Source organism: Phyllobates terribilis, unplaced genomic scaffold (assembly GCF_046119375.1).
Source record: "Phyllobates terribilis strain yellow unplaced genomic scaffold, ASM4611937v1 Scaffold_236__1_contigs__length_3049075, whole genome shotgun sequence".
Classification (NCBI taxonomy): Eukaryota; Metazoa; Chordata; class Amphibia; order Anura; family Dendrobatidae; genus Phyllobates; species Phyllobates terribilis.
This window is the reverse complement of record NW_027362996.1, coordinates 1,564,650-1,577,601: the sequence shown is the minus strand read 5'-3', so window position 1 is coordinate 1,577,601 and position 12,952 is coordinate 1,564,650. Positions and strand designations below refer to the sequence as shown.

At 45.0% G+C, this 12,952-nt stretch overlaps 10 non-coding genes across 10 annotated transcripts; all 10 read right to left on the bottom strand.

Moving 5' to 3' along the window:
- Positions 1–633: 633 nt before the first annotated feature.
- Positions 634–824, bottom strand: LOC141215562 (U2 spliceosomal RNA). Its single transcript, XR_012284624.1, has one exon. It is a non-coding gene; the product is annotated as a U2 spliceosomal RNA (small nuclear RNA).
- A 1,120-nt stretch (positions 825–1,944) lies between these two features.
- LOC141215561 (U2 spliceosomal RNA) lies at positions 1,945–2,135 on the bottom strand. Its single transcript, XR_012284623.1, has one exon. It is a non-coding gene; the product is annotated as a U2 spliceosomal RNA (small nuclear RNA).
- Positions 2,136–3,256: 1,121 nt separating this feature from the next.
- LOC141215560 (U2 spliceosomal RNA) lies at positions 3,257–3,447 on the bottom strand. The gene has a single exon (XR_012284622.1). It is a non-coding gene; the product is annotated as a U2 spliceosomal RNA (small nuclear RNA).
- Positions 3,448–4,568: 1,121 nt separating this feature from the next.
- Positions 4,569–4,759, bottom strand: LOC141216440 (U2 spliceosomal RNA). Its single transcript, XR_012285474.1, has one exon. It is a non-coding gene; the product is annotated as a U2 spliceosomal RNA (small nuclear RNA).
- A 1,121-nt stretch (positions 4,760–5,880) lies between these two features.
- On the bottom strand, positions 5,881–6,071 carry LOC141215559 (U2 spliceosomal RNA). The gene has a single exon (XR_012284621.1). It is a non-coding gene; the product is annotated as a U2 spliceosomal RNA (small nuclear RNA).
- Positions 6,072–7,188: 1,117 nt separating this feature from the next.
- On the bottom strand, positions 7,189–7,379 carry LOC141215557 (U2 spliceosomal RNA). The gene has a single exon (XR_012284619.1). It is a non-coding gene; the product is annotated as a U2 spliceosomal RNA (small nuclear RNA).
- Positions 7,380–8,495: 1,116 nt separating this feature from the next.
- On the bottom strand, positions 8,496–8,686 carry LOC141215556 (U2 spliceosomal RNA). Its single transcript, XR_012284618.1, has one exon. It is a non-coding gene; the product is annotated as a U2 spliceosomal RNA (small nuclear RNA).
- A 1,118-nt stretch (positions 8,687–9,804) lies between these two features.
- Positions 9,805–9,995, bottom strand: LOC141215555 (U2 spliceosomal RNA). The gene has a single exon (XR_012284617.1). It is a non-coding gene; the product is annotated as a U2 spliceosomal RNA (small nuclear RNA).
- A 1,116-nt stretch (positions 9,996–11,111) lies between these two features.
- LOC141215554 (U2 spliceosomal RNA) lies at positions 11,112–11,302 on the bottom strand. Its single transcript, XR_012284616.1, has one exon. It is a non-coding gene; the product is annotated as a U2 spliceosomal RNA (small nuclear RNA).
- Positions 11,303–12,423: 1,121 nt separating this feature from the next.
- On the bottom strand, positions 12,424–12,614 carry LOC141215553 (U2 spliceosomal RNA). Its single transcript, XR_012284615.1, has one exon. It is a non-coding gene; the product is annotated as a U2 spliceosomal RNA (small nuclear RNA).
- Positions 12,615–12,952: the final 338 nt, after the last annotated feature.

Genomic DNA, 12,952 nt, shown 5'->3' with positions numbered 1-12,952 from the left:
AAGCTCACAGAGACCGCCATAAGCAACAGTTTAAAAGAATGCCACAGACTAATCAACCAAACTTTTTGGGTTGGTTTCTCTTTTATAGTCTGCAGGCATTAAATGAAAGAAGTCAGTGTTCCAGCAGAGGGAGACAACGTTTCAGAAAAGGCATTGTAGCAAACCAAAAAAGAAATTTTAAGCGCAGCAGAGTAACCAGCTCACATACCTGTTAGCTCAGGTGAGTTTAAAAGGCTGCTGTTGATAACAAGGGCATTTGCTAAATAGATGGTGTGTGTGCAACAATATACTGAAAGGTCAATTATATTGTGCAGCTTATCTCACCACCTGTAGTTATTTAGGTGAAAGCTCCAAAATGCTTGCCTAATATGTCTGTTTATCCAAAAGGAAGTATAGAGGGAGAGCTAGATAGATAGCATTGCATTACATTACATTACATGGCAATGCAATGCACAGTTGCTGAAGTTGAACCAAAATGAGCTTGTCATCTGGCTTCTGCAACTTTTAACATGAAAAATCCAATGAGGAGAAGAAAAGCAAAGCCAAAGAGTCCATCCCAAAATCCGACAAACAAGCAAAATGAACAAAAAGCATTGAATTCAATTCTTTCTGATTTTAGAAACTGCATTAAAGAAGGGGTGCACCGGTCCTGGAGATACTGCAATACCAGGTCAATGCGTGGAGTGGACAGAGCAAGCTCTTTTTCCATCTCCCTGTTCTAAAAATCCATTTAATATATGGTCCCCAGATAGGGGACGTATCAGATATTAAACTGATAAGAACAGATACTACACTTGATCTTAGCCAAAAGGCCGAGAAGCGATAACCAGAATTGGTTTCCGACTACGGTGCCACCCAAGGATTCTGAAAAGTCCATTTGTGGAGATGGCCACCTGGTTTCCCGTTAAGAAGACATGCTGTCAACCTCTAGATCCCTCACATGCCTGCACTTTTCGGCTTGCTGCTGCTGCAATCCACGCGTTTTAGATCTGCATAACTCCACCTCTTTTAGCACAGTACCCTCAACCCCCGGCTGTTCCCACCCGCCTCAACACCGTTGGAAGGGAGGAGAACCAATTAAGGCGGGGGGGGGGTGGAACGAGCAGCTGTCTACCCTTAGCAGGAGGGTTGCTGATTAATTACCTCTCCTGCTGCTGCTGCTGCTGGCTGTCCAGCAGCAGACTGAAGGTGGCTGCTGCTGTGCGCAGGTATATAAAGGCTCAGAGCCTATTATGACACGCGCAGCCAGCGTTCCATTGCCACATTCCGTCTACTGCAGGCGGGATACCTGGATGGCTGAATGTCACTGAGAAGCTCACAGAGACCGCCATAAGCAACAGTTTAAAAGAATGCCACAGACTAATCAACCAAACTTTTTGGGTTGGTTTCTCTTTTATAGTCTGCAGGCATTAAATGAAAGAAGTCAGTGTTCCAGCAGAGGGAGACAACGTTTCAGAAAAGGCATTGTAGCAAACCAAAAAAGAAATTTTAAGCGCAGCAGAGTAACCAGCTCACATACCTGTTAGCTCAGGTGAGTTTAAAAGGCTGCTGTTGATAACAAGGGCATTTGCTAAATAGATGGTGTGTGTGCAACAATATACTGAAAGGTCAATTATATTGTGCAGCTTATCTCACCACCTGTAGTTATTTAGGTGAAAGCTCCAAAATGCTTGCCTAATATGTCTGTTTATCCAAAAGGAAGTATAGAGGGAGAGCTAGATAGATAGCATTGCATTACATTACATTACATGGCAATGCAATGCACAGTTGCTGAAGTTGAACCAAAATGAGCTTGTCATCTGGCTTCTGCAACTTTTAACATGAAAAATCCAATGAGGAGAAGAAAAGCAAAGCCAAAGAGTCCATCCCAAAATCCGACAAACAAGCAAAATGAACAAAAAGCATTGAATTCAATTCTTTCTGATTTTAGAAACTGCATTAAAGAAGGGGTGCACCGGTCCTGGAGATACTGCAATACCAGGTCAATGCGTGGAGTGGACAGAGCAAGCTCTTTTTCCATCTCCCTGTTCTAAAAATCCATTTAATATATGGTCCCCAGATAGGGGACGTATCAGATATTAAACTGATAAGAACAGATACTACACTTGATCTTAGCCAAAAGGCCGAGAAGCGATAACCAGAATTGGTTTCCGACTACGGTGCCACCCAAGGATTCTGAAAAGTCCATTTGTGGAGATGGCCACCTGGACTCCCGTTAAGAAGACATGCTGTCAACCTCTAGATCCCTCACATGCCTGCACTTTTCGGCTTGCTGCTGCTGCAATCCACGCGTTTTAGATCTGCATAACTCCACCTCTTTTAGCACAGTACCCTCAACCCCCGGCTGTTCCCACCCGCCTCAACACCGTTGGAAGGGAGGAGAACCAATTAAGGCGGGGGGGGGGGTGGAACGAGCAGCTGTCTACCCTTAGCAGGAGGGTTGCTGATTAATTACCTCTCCTGCTGCTGCTGCTGCTGGCTGTCCAGCAGCAGACTGAAGGTGGCTGCTGCTGTGCGCAGGTATATAAAGGCTCAGAGCCTATTATGACACGCGCAGCCAGCGTTCCATTGCCACATTCCGTCTACTGCAGGCGGGATACCTGGATGGCTGAATGTCACTGAGAAGCTCACAGAGACCGCCATAAGCAACAGTTTAAAAGAATGCCACAGACTAATCAACCAAACTTTTTGGGTTGGTTTCTCTTTTATAGTCTGCAGGCATTAAATGAAAGAAGTCAGTGTTCCAGCAGAGGGAGACAACGTTTCAGAAAAGGCATTGTAGCAAACCAAAAAAGAAATTTTAAGCGCAGCAGAGTAACCAGCTCACATACCTGTTAGCTCAGGTGAGTTTAAAAGGCTGCTGTTGATAACAAGGGCATTTGCTAAATAGATGGTGTGTGTGCAACAATATACTGAAAGGTCAATTATATTGTGCAGCTTATCTCACCACCTGTAGTTATTTAGGTGAAAGCTCCAAAATGCTTGCCTAATATGTCTGTTTATCCAAAAGGAAGTATAGAGGGAGAGCTAGATAGATAGCATTGCATTACATTACATTACATGGCAATGCAATGCACAGTTGCTGAAGTTGAACCAAAATGAGCTTGTCATCTGGCTTCTGCAACTTTTAGCATGAAAAATCCAATGAGGAGAAGAAAAGCAAAGCCAAAGAGTCCATCCCAAAATCCGACAAACAAGCAAAATGAACAAAAAGCATTGAATTCAATTCTTTCTGATTTTAGAAACTGCATTAAAGAAGGGGTGCACCGGTCCTGGAGATACTGCAATACCAGGTCAATGCGTGGAGTGGACAGAGCAAGCTCTTTTTCCATCTCCCTGTTCTAAAAATCCATTTAATATATGGTCCCCAGATAGGGGACGTATCAGATATTAAACTGATAAGAACAGATACTACACTTGATCTTAGCCAAAAGGCCGAGAAGCGATAACCAGAATTGGTTTCCGACTACGGTGCCACCCAAGGATTCTGAAAAGTCCATTTGTGGAGATGGCCACCTGGACTCCCGTTAAGAAGACATGCTGTCAACCTCTAGATCCCTCACATGCCTGCACTTTTCGGCTTGCTGCTGCTGCAATCCACGCGTTTTAGATCTGCATAACTCCACCTCTTTTAGCACAGTACCCTCAACCCCCGGCTGTTCCCACCCGCCTCAACACCGTTGGAAGGGAGGAGAACCAATTAAGGCGGGGGGGGGGGTGGAACGAGCAGCTGTCTACCCTTAGCAGGAGGGTTGCTGATTAATTACCTCTCCTGCTGCTGCTGCTGCTGGCTGTCCAGCAGCAGACTGAAGGTGGCTGCTGCTGTGCGCAGGTATATAAAGGCTCAGAGCCTATTATGACACGCGCAGCCAGCGTTCCATTGCCACATTCCGTCTACTGCAGGCGGGATACCTGGATGGCTGAATGTCACTGAGAAGCTCACAGAGACCGCCATAAGCAACAGTTTAAAAGAATGCCACAGACTAATCAACCAAACTTTTTGGGTTGGTTTCTCTTTTATAGTCTGCAGGCATTAAATGAAAGAAGTCAGTGTTCCAGCAGAGGGAGACAACGTTTCAGAAAAGGCATTGTAGCAAACCAAAAAAGAAATTTTAAGCGCAGCAGAGTAACCAGCTCACATACCTGTTAGCTCAGGTGAGTTTAAAAGGCTGCTGTTGATAACAAGGGCATTTGCTAAATAGATGGTGTGTGTGCAACAATATACTGAAAGGTCAATTATATTGTGCAGCTTATCTCACCACCTGTAGTTATTTAGGTGAAAGCTCCAAAATGCTTGCCTAATATGTCTGTTTATCCAAAAGGAAGTATAGAGGGAGAGCTAGATAGATAGCATTGCATTACATTACATTACATGGCAATGCAATGCACAGTTGCTGAAGTTGAACCAAAATGAGCTTGTCATCTGGCTTCTGCAACTTTTAACATGAAAAATCCAATGAGGAGAAGAAAAGCAAAGCCAAAGAGTCCATCCCAAAATCCGACAAACAAGCAAAATGAACAAAAAGCATTGAATTCAATTCTTTCTGATTTTAGAAACTGCATTAAAGAAGGGGTGCACCGGTCCTGGAGATACTGCAATACCAGGTCAATGCGTGGAGTGGACAGAGCAAGCTCTTTTTCCATCTCCCTGTTCTAAAAATCCATTTAATATATGGTCCCCAGATAGGGGACGTATCAGATATTAAACTGATAAGAACAGATACTACACTTGATCTTAGCCAAAAGGCCGAGATGCGATAACCAGAATTGGTTTCCGACTACGGTGCCACAAAAGGATTCTGAAAAGTCCATTTGTGGAGATGGCCACCTGGACTCCCGTTAAGAAGACATGCTGTCAACCTCTAGATCCCTCACATGCCTGCACTTTTCGGCTTGCTGCTGCTGCAATCCACGCGTTTTAGATCTGCATAACTCCACCTCTTTTAGCACAGTACCCTCAACCCCCGGCTGTTCCCACCCGCCTCAACACCGTTGGAAGGGAGGAGAACCAATTAAGGCGGGGGGGGGGGTGGAACGAGCAGCTGTCTACCCTTAGCAGGAGGGTTGCTGATTAATTACCTCTCCTGCTGCTGCTGCTGCTGGCTGTCCAGCAGCAGACTGAAGGTGGCTGCTGCTGTGCGCAGGTATATAAAGGCTCAGAGCCTATTATGACATGCGCAGCCAGCGTTCCATTGCCACATTCCGTCTACTGCAGGCGGGATACCTGGATGGCTGAATGTCACTGAGAAGCTCACAGAGACCGCCATAAGCAACAGTTTAAAAGAATGCCACAGACTAATCAACCAAACTTTTTGGGTTGGTTTCTCTTTTATAGTCTGCAGGCATTAAATGAAAGAAGTCAGTGTTCCAGCAGAGGGAGACAATGTTTCAGAAAAGGCATTGTAGCAAACCAAAAAAGAAATTTTAAGCGCAGCAGAGTAACCAGCTCACATACCTGTTAGCTCAGGTGAGTTTAAAAGGCTGCTGTTGATAACAAGGGCATTTGCTAAATAGATGGTGTGTGTGCAACAATATACTGAAAGGTCAATTATATTGTGCAGCTTATCTCACCACCTGTAGTTATTTAGGTGAAAGCTCCAAAATGCTTGCCTAATATGTCTGTTTATCCAAAAGGAAGTATAGAGGGAGAGCTAGATAGATAGCATTGCATTACATTACATTACATGGCAATGCAATGCACAGTTGCTGAAGTTGAACCAAAATGAGCTTGTCATCTGGCTTCTGCAACTTTTAACATGAAAAATCCAATGAGGAGAAGAAAAGCAAAGCCAAAGAGTCCATCCCAAAATCCGACAAACAAGCAAAATGAACAAAAAGCATTGAATTCAATTCTTTCTGATTTTAGAAACTGCATTAAAGAAGGGGTGCACCGGTCCTGGAGATACTGCAATACCAGGTCAATGCGTGGAGTGGACAGAGCAAGCTCTTTTTCCATCTCCCTGTTCTAAAAATCCATTTAATATATGGTCCCCAGATAGGGGACGTATCAGATATTAAACTGATAAGAACAGATACTACACTTGATCTTAGCCAAAAGGCCGAGAAGCGATAACCAGAATTGGTTTCCGACTACGGTGCCACCCAAGGATTCTGAAAAGTCCATTTGTGGAGATGGCCACCTGGACTCCCGTTAAGAAGACATGCTGTCAACCTCTAGATCCCTCACATGCCTGCACTTTTCGGCTTGCTGCTGCTGCAATCCACGCGTTTTAGATCTGCATAACTCCACCTCTTTTAGCACAGTACCCTCAACCCCCGGCTGTTCCCACCTGCCTCAACACCGTTGGAAGGGAGGAGAACCAATTAAGGCGGGGGGGGGGTGGAACGAGCAGCTGTCTACCCTTAGCAGGAGGGTTGCTGATTAATTACCTCTCCTGCTGCTGCTGCTGCTGGCTGTCCAGCAGACTGAAGGTGGCTGCTGCTGTGCGCAGGTATATAAAGGCTCAGAGCCTATTATGACACGCGCAGCCAGCGTTCCATTGCCACATTCCGTCTACTGCAGGCGGGATACCTGGATGGCTGAATGTCACTGAGAAGCTCACAGAGACCGCCATAAGCAACAGTTTAAAAGAATGCCACAGACTAATCAACCAAACTTTTTGGGTTGGTTTCTCTTTTATAGTCTGCAGGCATTAAATGAAAGAAGTCAGTGTTCCAGCAGAGGGAGACAACGTTTCAGAAAAGGCATTGTAGCAAACCAAAAAAGAAATTTTAAGCGCAGCAGAGTAACCAGCTCACATACCTGTTAGCTCAGGTGAGTTTAAAAGGCTGCTGTTGATAACAAGGGCATTTGCTAAATAGATGGTGTGTGTGCAACAATATACTGAAAGGTCAATTATATTGTGCAGCTTATCTCACCACCTGTAGTTATTTAGGTGAAAGCTCCAAAATGCTTGCCTAATATGTCTGTTTATCCAAAAGGAAGTATAGAGGGAGAGCTAGATAGATAGCATTGCATTACATTACATTACATGGCAATGCAATGCACAGTTGCTGAAGTTGAACCAAAATGAGCTTGTCATCTGGCTTCTGCAACTTTTAACATGAAAAATCCAATGAGGAGAAGAAAAGCAAAGCCAAAGAGTCCATCCCAAAATCCGACAAACAAGCAAAATGAACAAAAAGCATTGAATTCAATTCTTTCTGATTTTAGAAACTGCATTAAAGAAGGGGTGCACCGGTCCTGGAGATACTGCAATACCAGGTCAATGCGTGGAGTGGACAGAGCAAGCTCTTTTTCCATCTCCCTGTTCTAAAAATCCATTTAATATATGGTCCCCAGATAGGGGACGTATCAGATATTAAACTGATAAGAACAGATACTACACTTGATCTTAGCCAAAAGGCCGAGAAGCGATAACCAGAATTGGTTTCCGACTACGGTGCCACCCAAGGATTCTGAAAAGTCCATTTGTGGAGATGGCCACCTGGACTCCCGTTAAGAAGACATGCTGTCAACCTCTAGATCCCTCACATGCCTGCACTTTTCGGCTTGCTGCTGCTGCAATCCACGCGTTTTAGATCTGCATAACTCCACCTCTTTTAGCACAGTACCCTCAACCCCCGGCTGTTCCCACCCGCCTCAACACCGTTGGAAAGGTGGAGAACCAATTAAGGCGGGGGGGGGGGGTGGAACGAGCAGCTGTCTACCCTTAGCAGGAGGGTTGCTGATTAATTACCTCTCCTGCTGCTGCTGGCTGTCCAGCAGCAGACTGAAGGTGGCTGCTGCTGTGCGCAGGTATATAAAGGCTCAGAGCCTATTATGACACGCGCAGCCAGCGTTCCATTGCCACATTCCGTCTACTGCAGGCGGGATACCTGGATGGCTGAATGTCACTGAGAAGCTCACAGAGACCGCCATAAGCAACAGTTTAAAAGAATGCCACAGACTAATCAACCAAACTTTTTGGGTTGGTTTCTCTTTTATAGTCTGCAGGCATTAAATGAAAGAAGTCAGTGTTCCAGCAGAGGGAGACAACGTTTCAGAAAAGGCATTGTAGCAAACCAAAAAAGAAATTTTAAGCGCAGCAGAGTAACCAGCTCACATACCTGTTAGCTCAGGTGAGTTTAAAAGGCTGCTGTTGATAACAAGGGCATTTGCTAAATAGATGGTGTGTGTGCAACAATATACTGAAAGGTCAATTATATTGTGCAGCTTATCTCACCACCTGTAGTTATTTAGGTGAAAGCTCCAAAATGCTTGCCTAATATGTCTGTTTATCCAAAAGGAAGTATAGAGGGAGAGCTAGATAGATAGCATTGCATTACATTACATTACATGGCAATGCAATGCACAGTTGCTGAAGTTGAACCAAAATGAGCTTGTCATCTGGCTTCTGCAACTTTTAACATGAAAAATCCAATGAGGAGAAGAAAAGCAAAGCCAAAGAGTCCATCCCAAAATCCGACAAACAAGCAAAATGAACAAAAAGCATTGAATTCAATTCTTTCTGATTTTAGAAACTGCATTAAAGAAGGGGTGCACCGGTCCTGGAGATACTGCAATACCAGGTCAATGCGTGGAGTGGACAGAGCAAGCTCTTTTTCCATCTCCCTGTTCTAAAAATCCATTTAATATATGGTCCCCAGATAGGGGACGTATCAGATATTAAACTGATAAGAACAGATACTACACTTGATCTTAGCCAAAAGGCCGAGAAGCGATAACCAGAATTGGTTTCCGACTACGGTGCCACCCAAGGATTCTGAAAAGTCCATTTGTGGAGATGGCCACCTGGACTCCCGTTAAGAAGACATGCTGTCAACCTCTAGATCCCTCACATGCCTGCACTTTTCGGCTTGCTGCTGCTGCAATCCACGCGTTTTAGATCTGCATAACTCCATCTCTTTTAGCACAGTACCCTCAACCCCCGGCTGTTCCCACCCGCCTCAACACCGTTGGAAGGGAGGAGAACCAATTAAGGCGGGGGGGGTGGAACGAGCAGCTGTCTACCCTTAGCAGGAGGGTTGCTGATTAATTACCTCTCCTGCTGCTGCTGCTGCTGGCTGTCCAGCAGCAGACTGAAGGTGGCTGCTGCTGTGCGCAGGTATATAAAGGCTCAGAGCCTATTATGACACGCGCAGCCAGCGTTCCATTGCCACATTCCGTCTACTGCAGGCGGGATACCTGGATGGCTGAATGTCACTGAGAAGCTCACAGAGACCGCCATAAGCAACAGTTTAAAAGAATGCCACAGACTAATCAACCAAACTTTTTGGGTTGGTTTCTCTTTTATAGTCTGCAGGCATTAAATGAAAGAAGTCAGTGTTCCAGCAGAGGGAGACAACGTTTCAGAAAAGGCATTGTAGCAAACCAAAAAAGAAATTTTAAGCGCAGCAGAGTAACCAGCTCACATACCTGTTAGCTCAGGTGAGTTTAAAAGGCTGCTGTTGATAACAAGGGCATTTGCTAAATAGATGGTGTGTGTGCAACAATATACTGAAAGGTCAATTATATTGTGCAGCTTATCTCACCACCTGTAGTTATTTAGGTGAAAGCTCCAAAATGCTTGCCTAATATGTCTGTTTATCCAAAAGGAAGTATAGAGGGAGAGCTAGATAGATAGCATTGCATTACATTACATTACATGGCAATGCAATGCACAGTTGCTGAAGTTGAACCAAAATGAGCTTGTCATCTGGCTTCTGCAACTTTTAACATGAAAAATCCAATGAGGAGAAGAAAAGCAAAGCCAAAGAGTCCATCCCAAAATCCGACAAACAAGCAAAATGAACAAAAAGCATTGAATTCAATTCTTTCTGATTTTAGAAACTGCATTAAAGAAGGGGTGCACCGGTCCTGGAGATACTGCAATACCAGGTCAATGCGTGGAGTGGACAGAGCAAGCTCTTTTTCCATCTCCCTGTTCTAAAAATCCATTTAATATATGGTCCCCAGATAGGGGACGTATCAGATATTAAACTGATAAGAACAGATACTACACTTGATCTTAGCCAAAAGGCCGAGAAGCGATAACCAGAATTGGTTTCCGACTACGGTGCCACCCAAGGATTCTGAAAAGTCCATTTGTGGAGATGGCCACCTGGACTCCCGTTAAGAAGACATGCTGTCAACCTCTAGATCCCTCACATGCCTGCACTTTTCGGCTTGCTGCTGCTGCAATCCACGCGTTTTAGATCTGCATAACTCCACCTCTTTTAGCACAGTACCCTCAACCCCCGGCTGTTCCCACCCGCCTCAACACCGTTGGAAAGGTGGAGAACCAATTAAGGCAGGGGGGGGGGGTGGAACGAGCAGCTGTCTACCCTTAGCAGGAGGGTTGCTGATTAATTACCTCTCCTGCTGCTGCTGGCTGTCCAGCAGCAGACTGAAGGTGGCTGCTGCTGTGCGCAGGTATATAAAGGCTCAGAGCCTATTATGACACGCGCAGCCAGCGTTCCATTGCCACATTCCGTCTACTGCAGGCGGGATACCTGGATGGCTGAATGTCACTGAGAAGCTCACAGAGACCGCCATAAGCAACAGTTTAAAAGAATGCCACAGACTAATCAACCAAACTTTTTGGGTTGGTTTCTCTTTTATAGTCTGCAGGCATTAAATGAAAGAAGTCAGTGTTCCAGCAGAGGGAGACAACGTTTCAGAAAAGGCATTGTAGCAAACCAAAAAAGAAATTTTAAGCGCAGCAGAGTAACCAGCTCACATACCTGTTAGCTCAGGTGAGTTTAAAAGGCTGCTGTTGATAACAAGGGCATTTGCTAAATAGATGGTGTGTGTGCAACAATATACTGAAAGGTCAATTATATTGTGCAGCTTATCTCACCACCTGTAGTTATTTAGGTGAAAGCTCCAAAATGCTTGCCTAATATGTCTGTTTATCCAAAAGGAAGTATAGAGGGAGAGCTAGATAGATAGCATTGCATTACATTACATTACATGGCAATGCAATGCACAGTTGCTGAAGTTGAACCAAAATGAGCTTGTCATCTGGCTTCTGCAACTTTTAACATGAAAAATCCAATGAGGAGAAGAAAAGCAAAGCCAAAGAGTCCATCCCAAAATCCGACAAACAAGCAAAATGAACAAAAAGCATTGAATTCAATTCTTTCTGATTTTAGAAACTGCATTAAAGAAGGGGTGCACCGGTCCTGGAGATACTGCAATACCAGGTCAATGCGTGGAGTGGACAGAGCAAGCTCTTTTTCCATCTCCCTGTTCTAAAAATCCATTTAATATATGGTCCCCAGATAGGGGACGTATCAGATATTAAACTGATAAGAACAGATACTACACTTGATCTTAGCCAAAAGGCCGAGAAGCGATAACCAGAATTGGTTTCCGACTACGGTGCCACCCAAGGATTCTGAAAAGTCCATTTGTGGAGATGGCCACCTGGACTCCCGTTAAGAAGACATGCTGTCAACCTCTAGATCCCTCACATGCCTGCACTTTTCGGCTTGCTGCTGCTGCAATCCACGCGTTTTAGATCTGCATAACTCCACCTCTTTTAGCACAGTACCCTCAACCCCCGGCTGTTCCCACCCGCCTCAACACCGTTGGAAGGGAGGAGAACCAATTAAGGCGGGGGGGGGGGTGGAACGAGCAGCTGTCTACCCTTAGCAGGAGGGTTGCTGATTACTTACCTCTCCTGCTGCTGCTGCTGCTGGCTGTCCAGCAGCAGACTGAAGGTGGCTGCTGCTGTGCGCAGGTATATAAAGGCTCAGAGCCTATTATGACACGCGCAGCCAGCGTTCCATTGCCACATTCCGTCTACTGCAGGCGGGATACCTGGATGGCTGAATGTCACTGAGAAGCTCACAGAGACCGCCATAAGCAACAGTTTAAAAGAATGCCACAGACTAATCAACCAAACTTTTTGGGTTGGTTTCTCTTTTATAGTCTGCAGGCATTAAATGAAAGAAGTCAGTGTTCCAGCAGAGGGAGACAACGTTTCAGAAAAGGCATTGTAGCAAACCAAAAAAGAAATTTTAAGCGCAGCAGAGTAACCAGCTCACATACCTGTTAGCTCAGGTGAGTTTAAAAGGCTGCTGTTGATAACAAGGGCATTTGCTAAATAGATGGTGTGTGTGCAACAATATACTGAAAGGTCAATTATATTGTGCAGCTTATCTCACCACCTGTAGTTATTTAGGTGAAAGCTCCAAAATGCTTGCCTAATATGTCTGTTTATCCAAAAGGAAGTATAGAGGGAGAGCTAGATAGATAGCATTGCATTACATTACATTACATGGCAATGCAATGCACAGTTGCTGAAGTTGAACCAAAATGAGCTTGTCATCTGGCTTCTGCAACTTTTAACATGAAAAATCCAATGAGGAGAAGAAAAGCAAAGCCAAAGAGTCCATCCCAAAATCCGACAAACAAGCAAAATGAACAAAAAGCATTGAATTCAATTCTTTCTGATTTTAGAAACTGCATTAAAGAAGGGGTGCACCGGTCCTGGAGATACTGCAATACCAGGTCAATGCGTGGAGTGGACAGAGCAAGCTCTTTTTCCATCTCCCTGTTCTAAAAATCCATTTAATATATGGTCCCCAGATAGGGGACGTATCAGATATTAAACTGATAAGAACAGATACTACACTTGATCTTAGCCAAAAGGCCGAGAAGCGATAACCAGAATTGGTTTCCGACTACGGTGCCACCCAAGGATTCTGAAAAGTCCATTTGTGGAGATGGCCACCTGGACTCCCGTTAAGAAGACATGCTGTCAACCTCTAGATCCCTCACATGCCTGCACTTTTCGGCTTCCTGCTGCTGCAATCCACGCGTTTTAGATCTGCATAACTCCACCTCTTTTAGCACAGTACCCTCAACCCCCGGCTGTTCCCACCCGCCTCAACACCGTTGGAAGGGAGGAGAACCAATTAAGGCGGGGGGGGGGTGGAACGAGCAGCTGTCTACCCTTAGCAGGAGGGTTGCTGATTAATTACCTCTCCTGCTGCTGCTGCT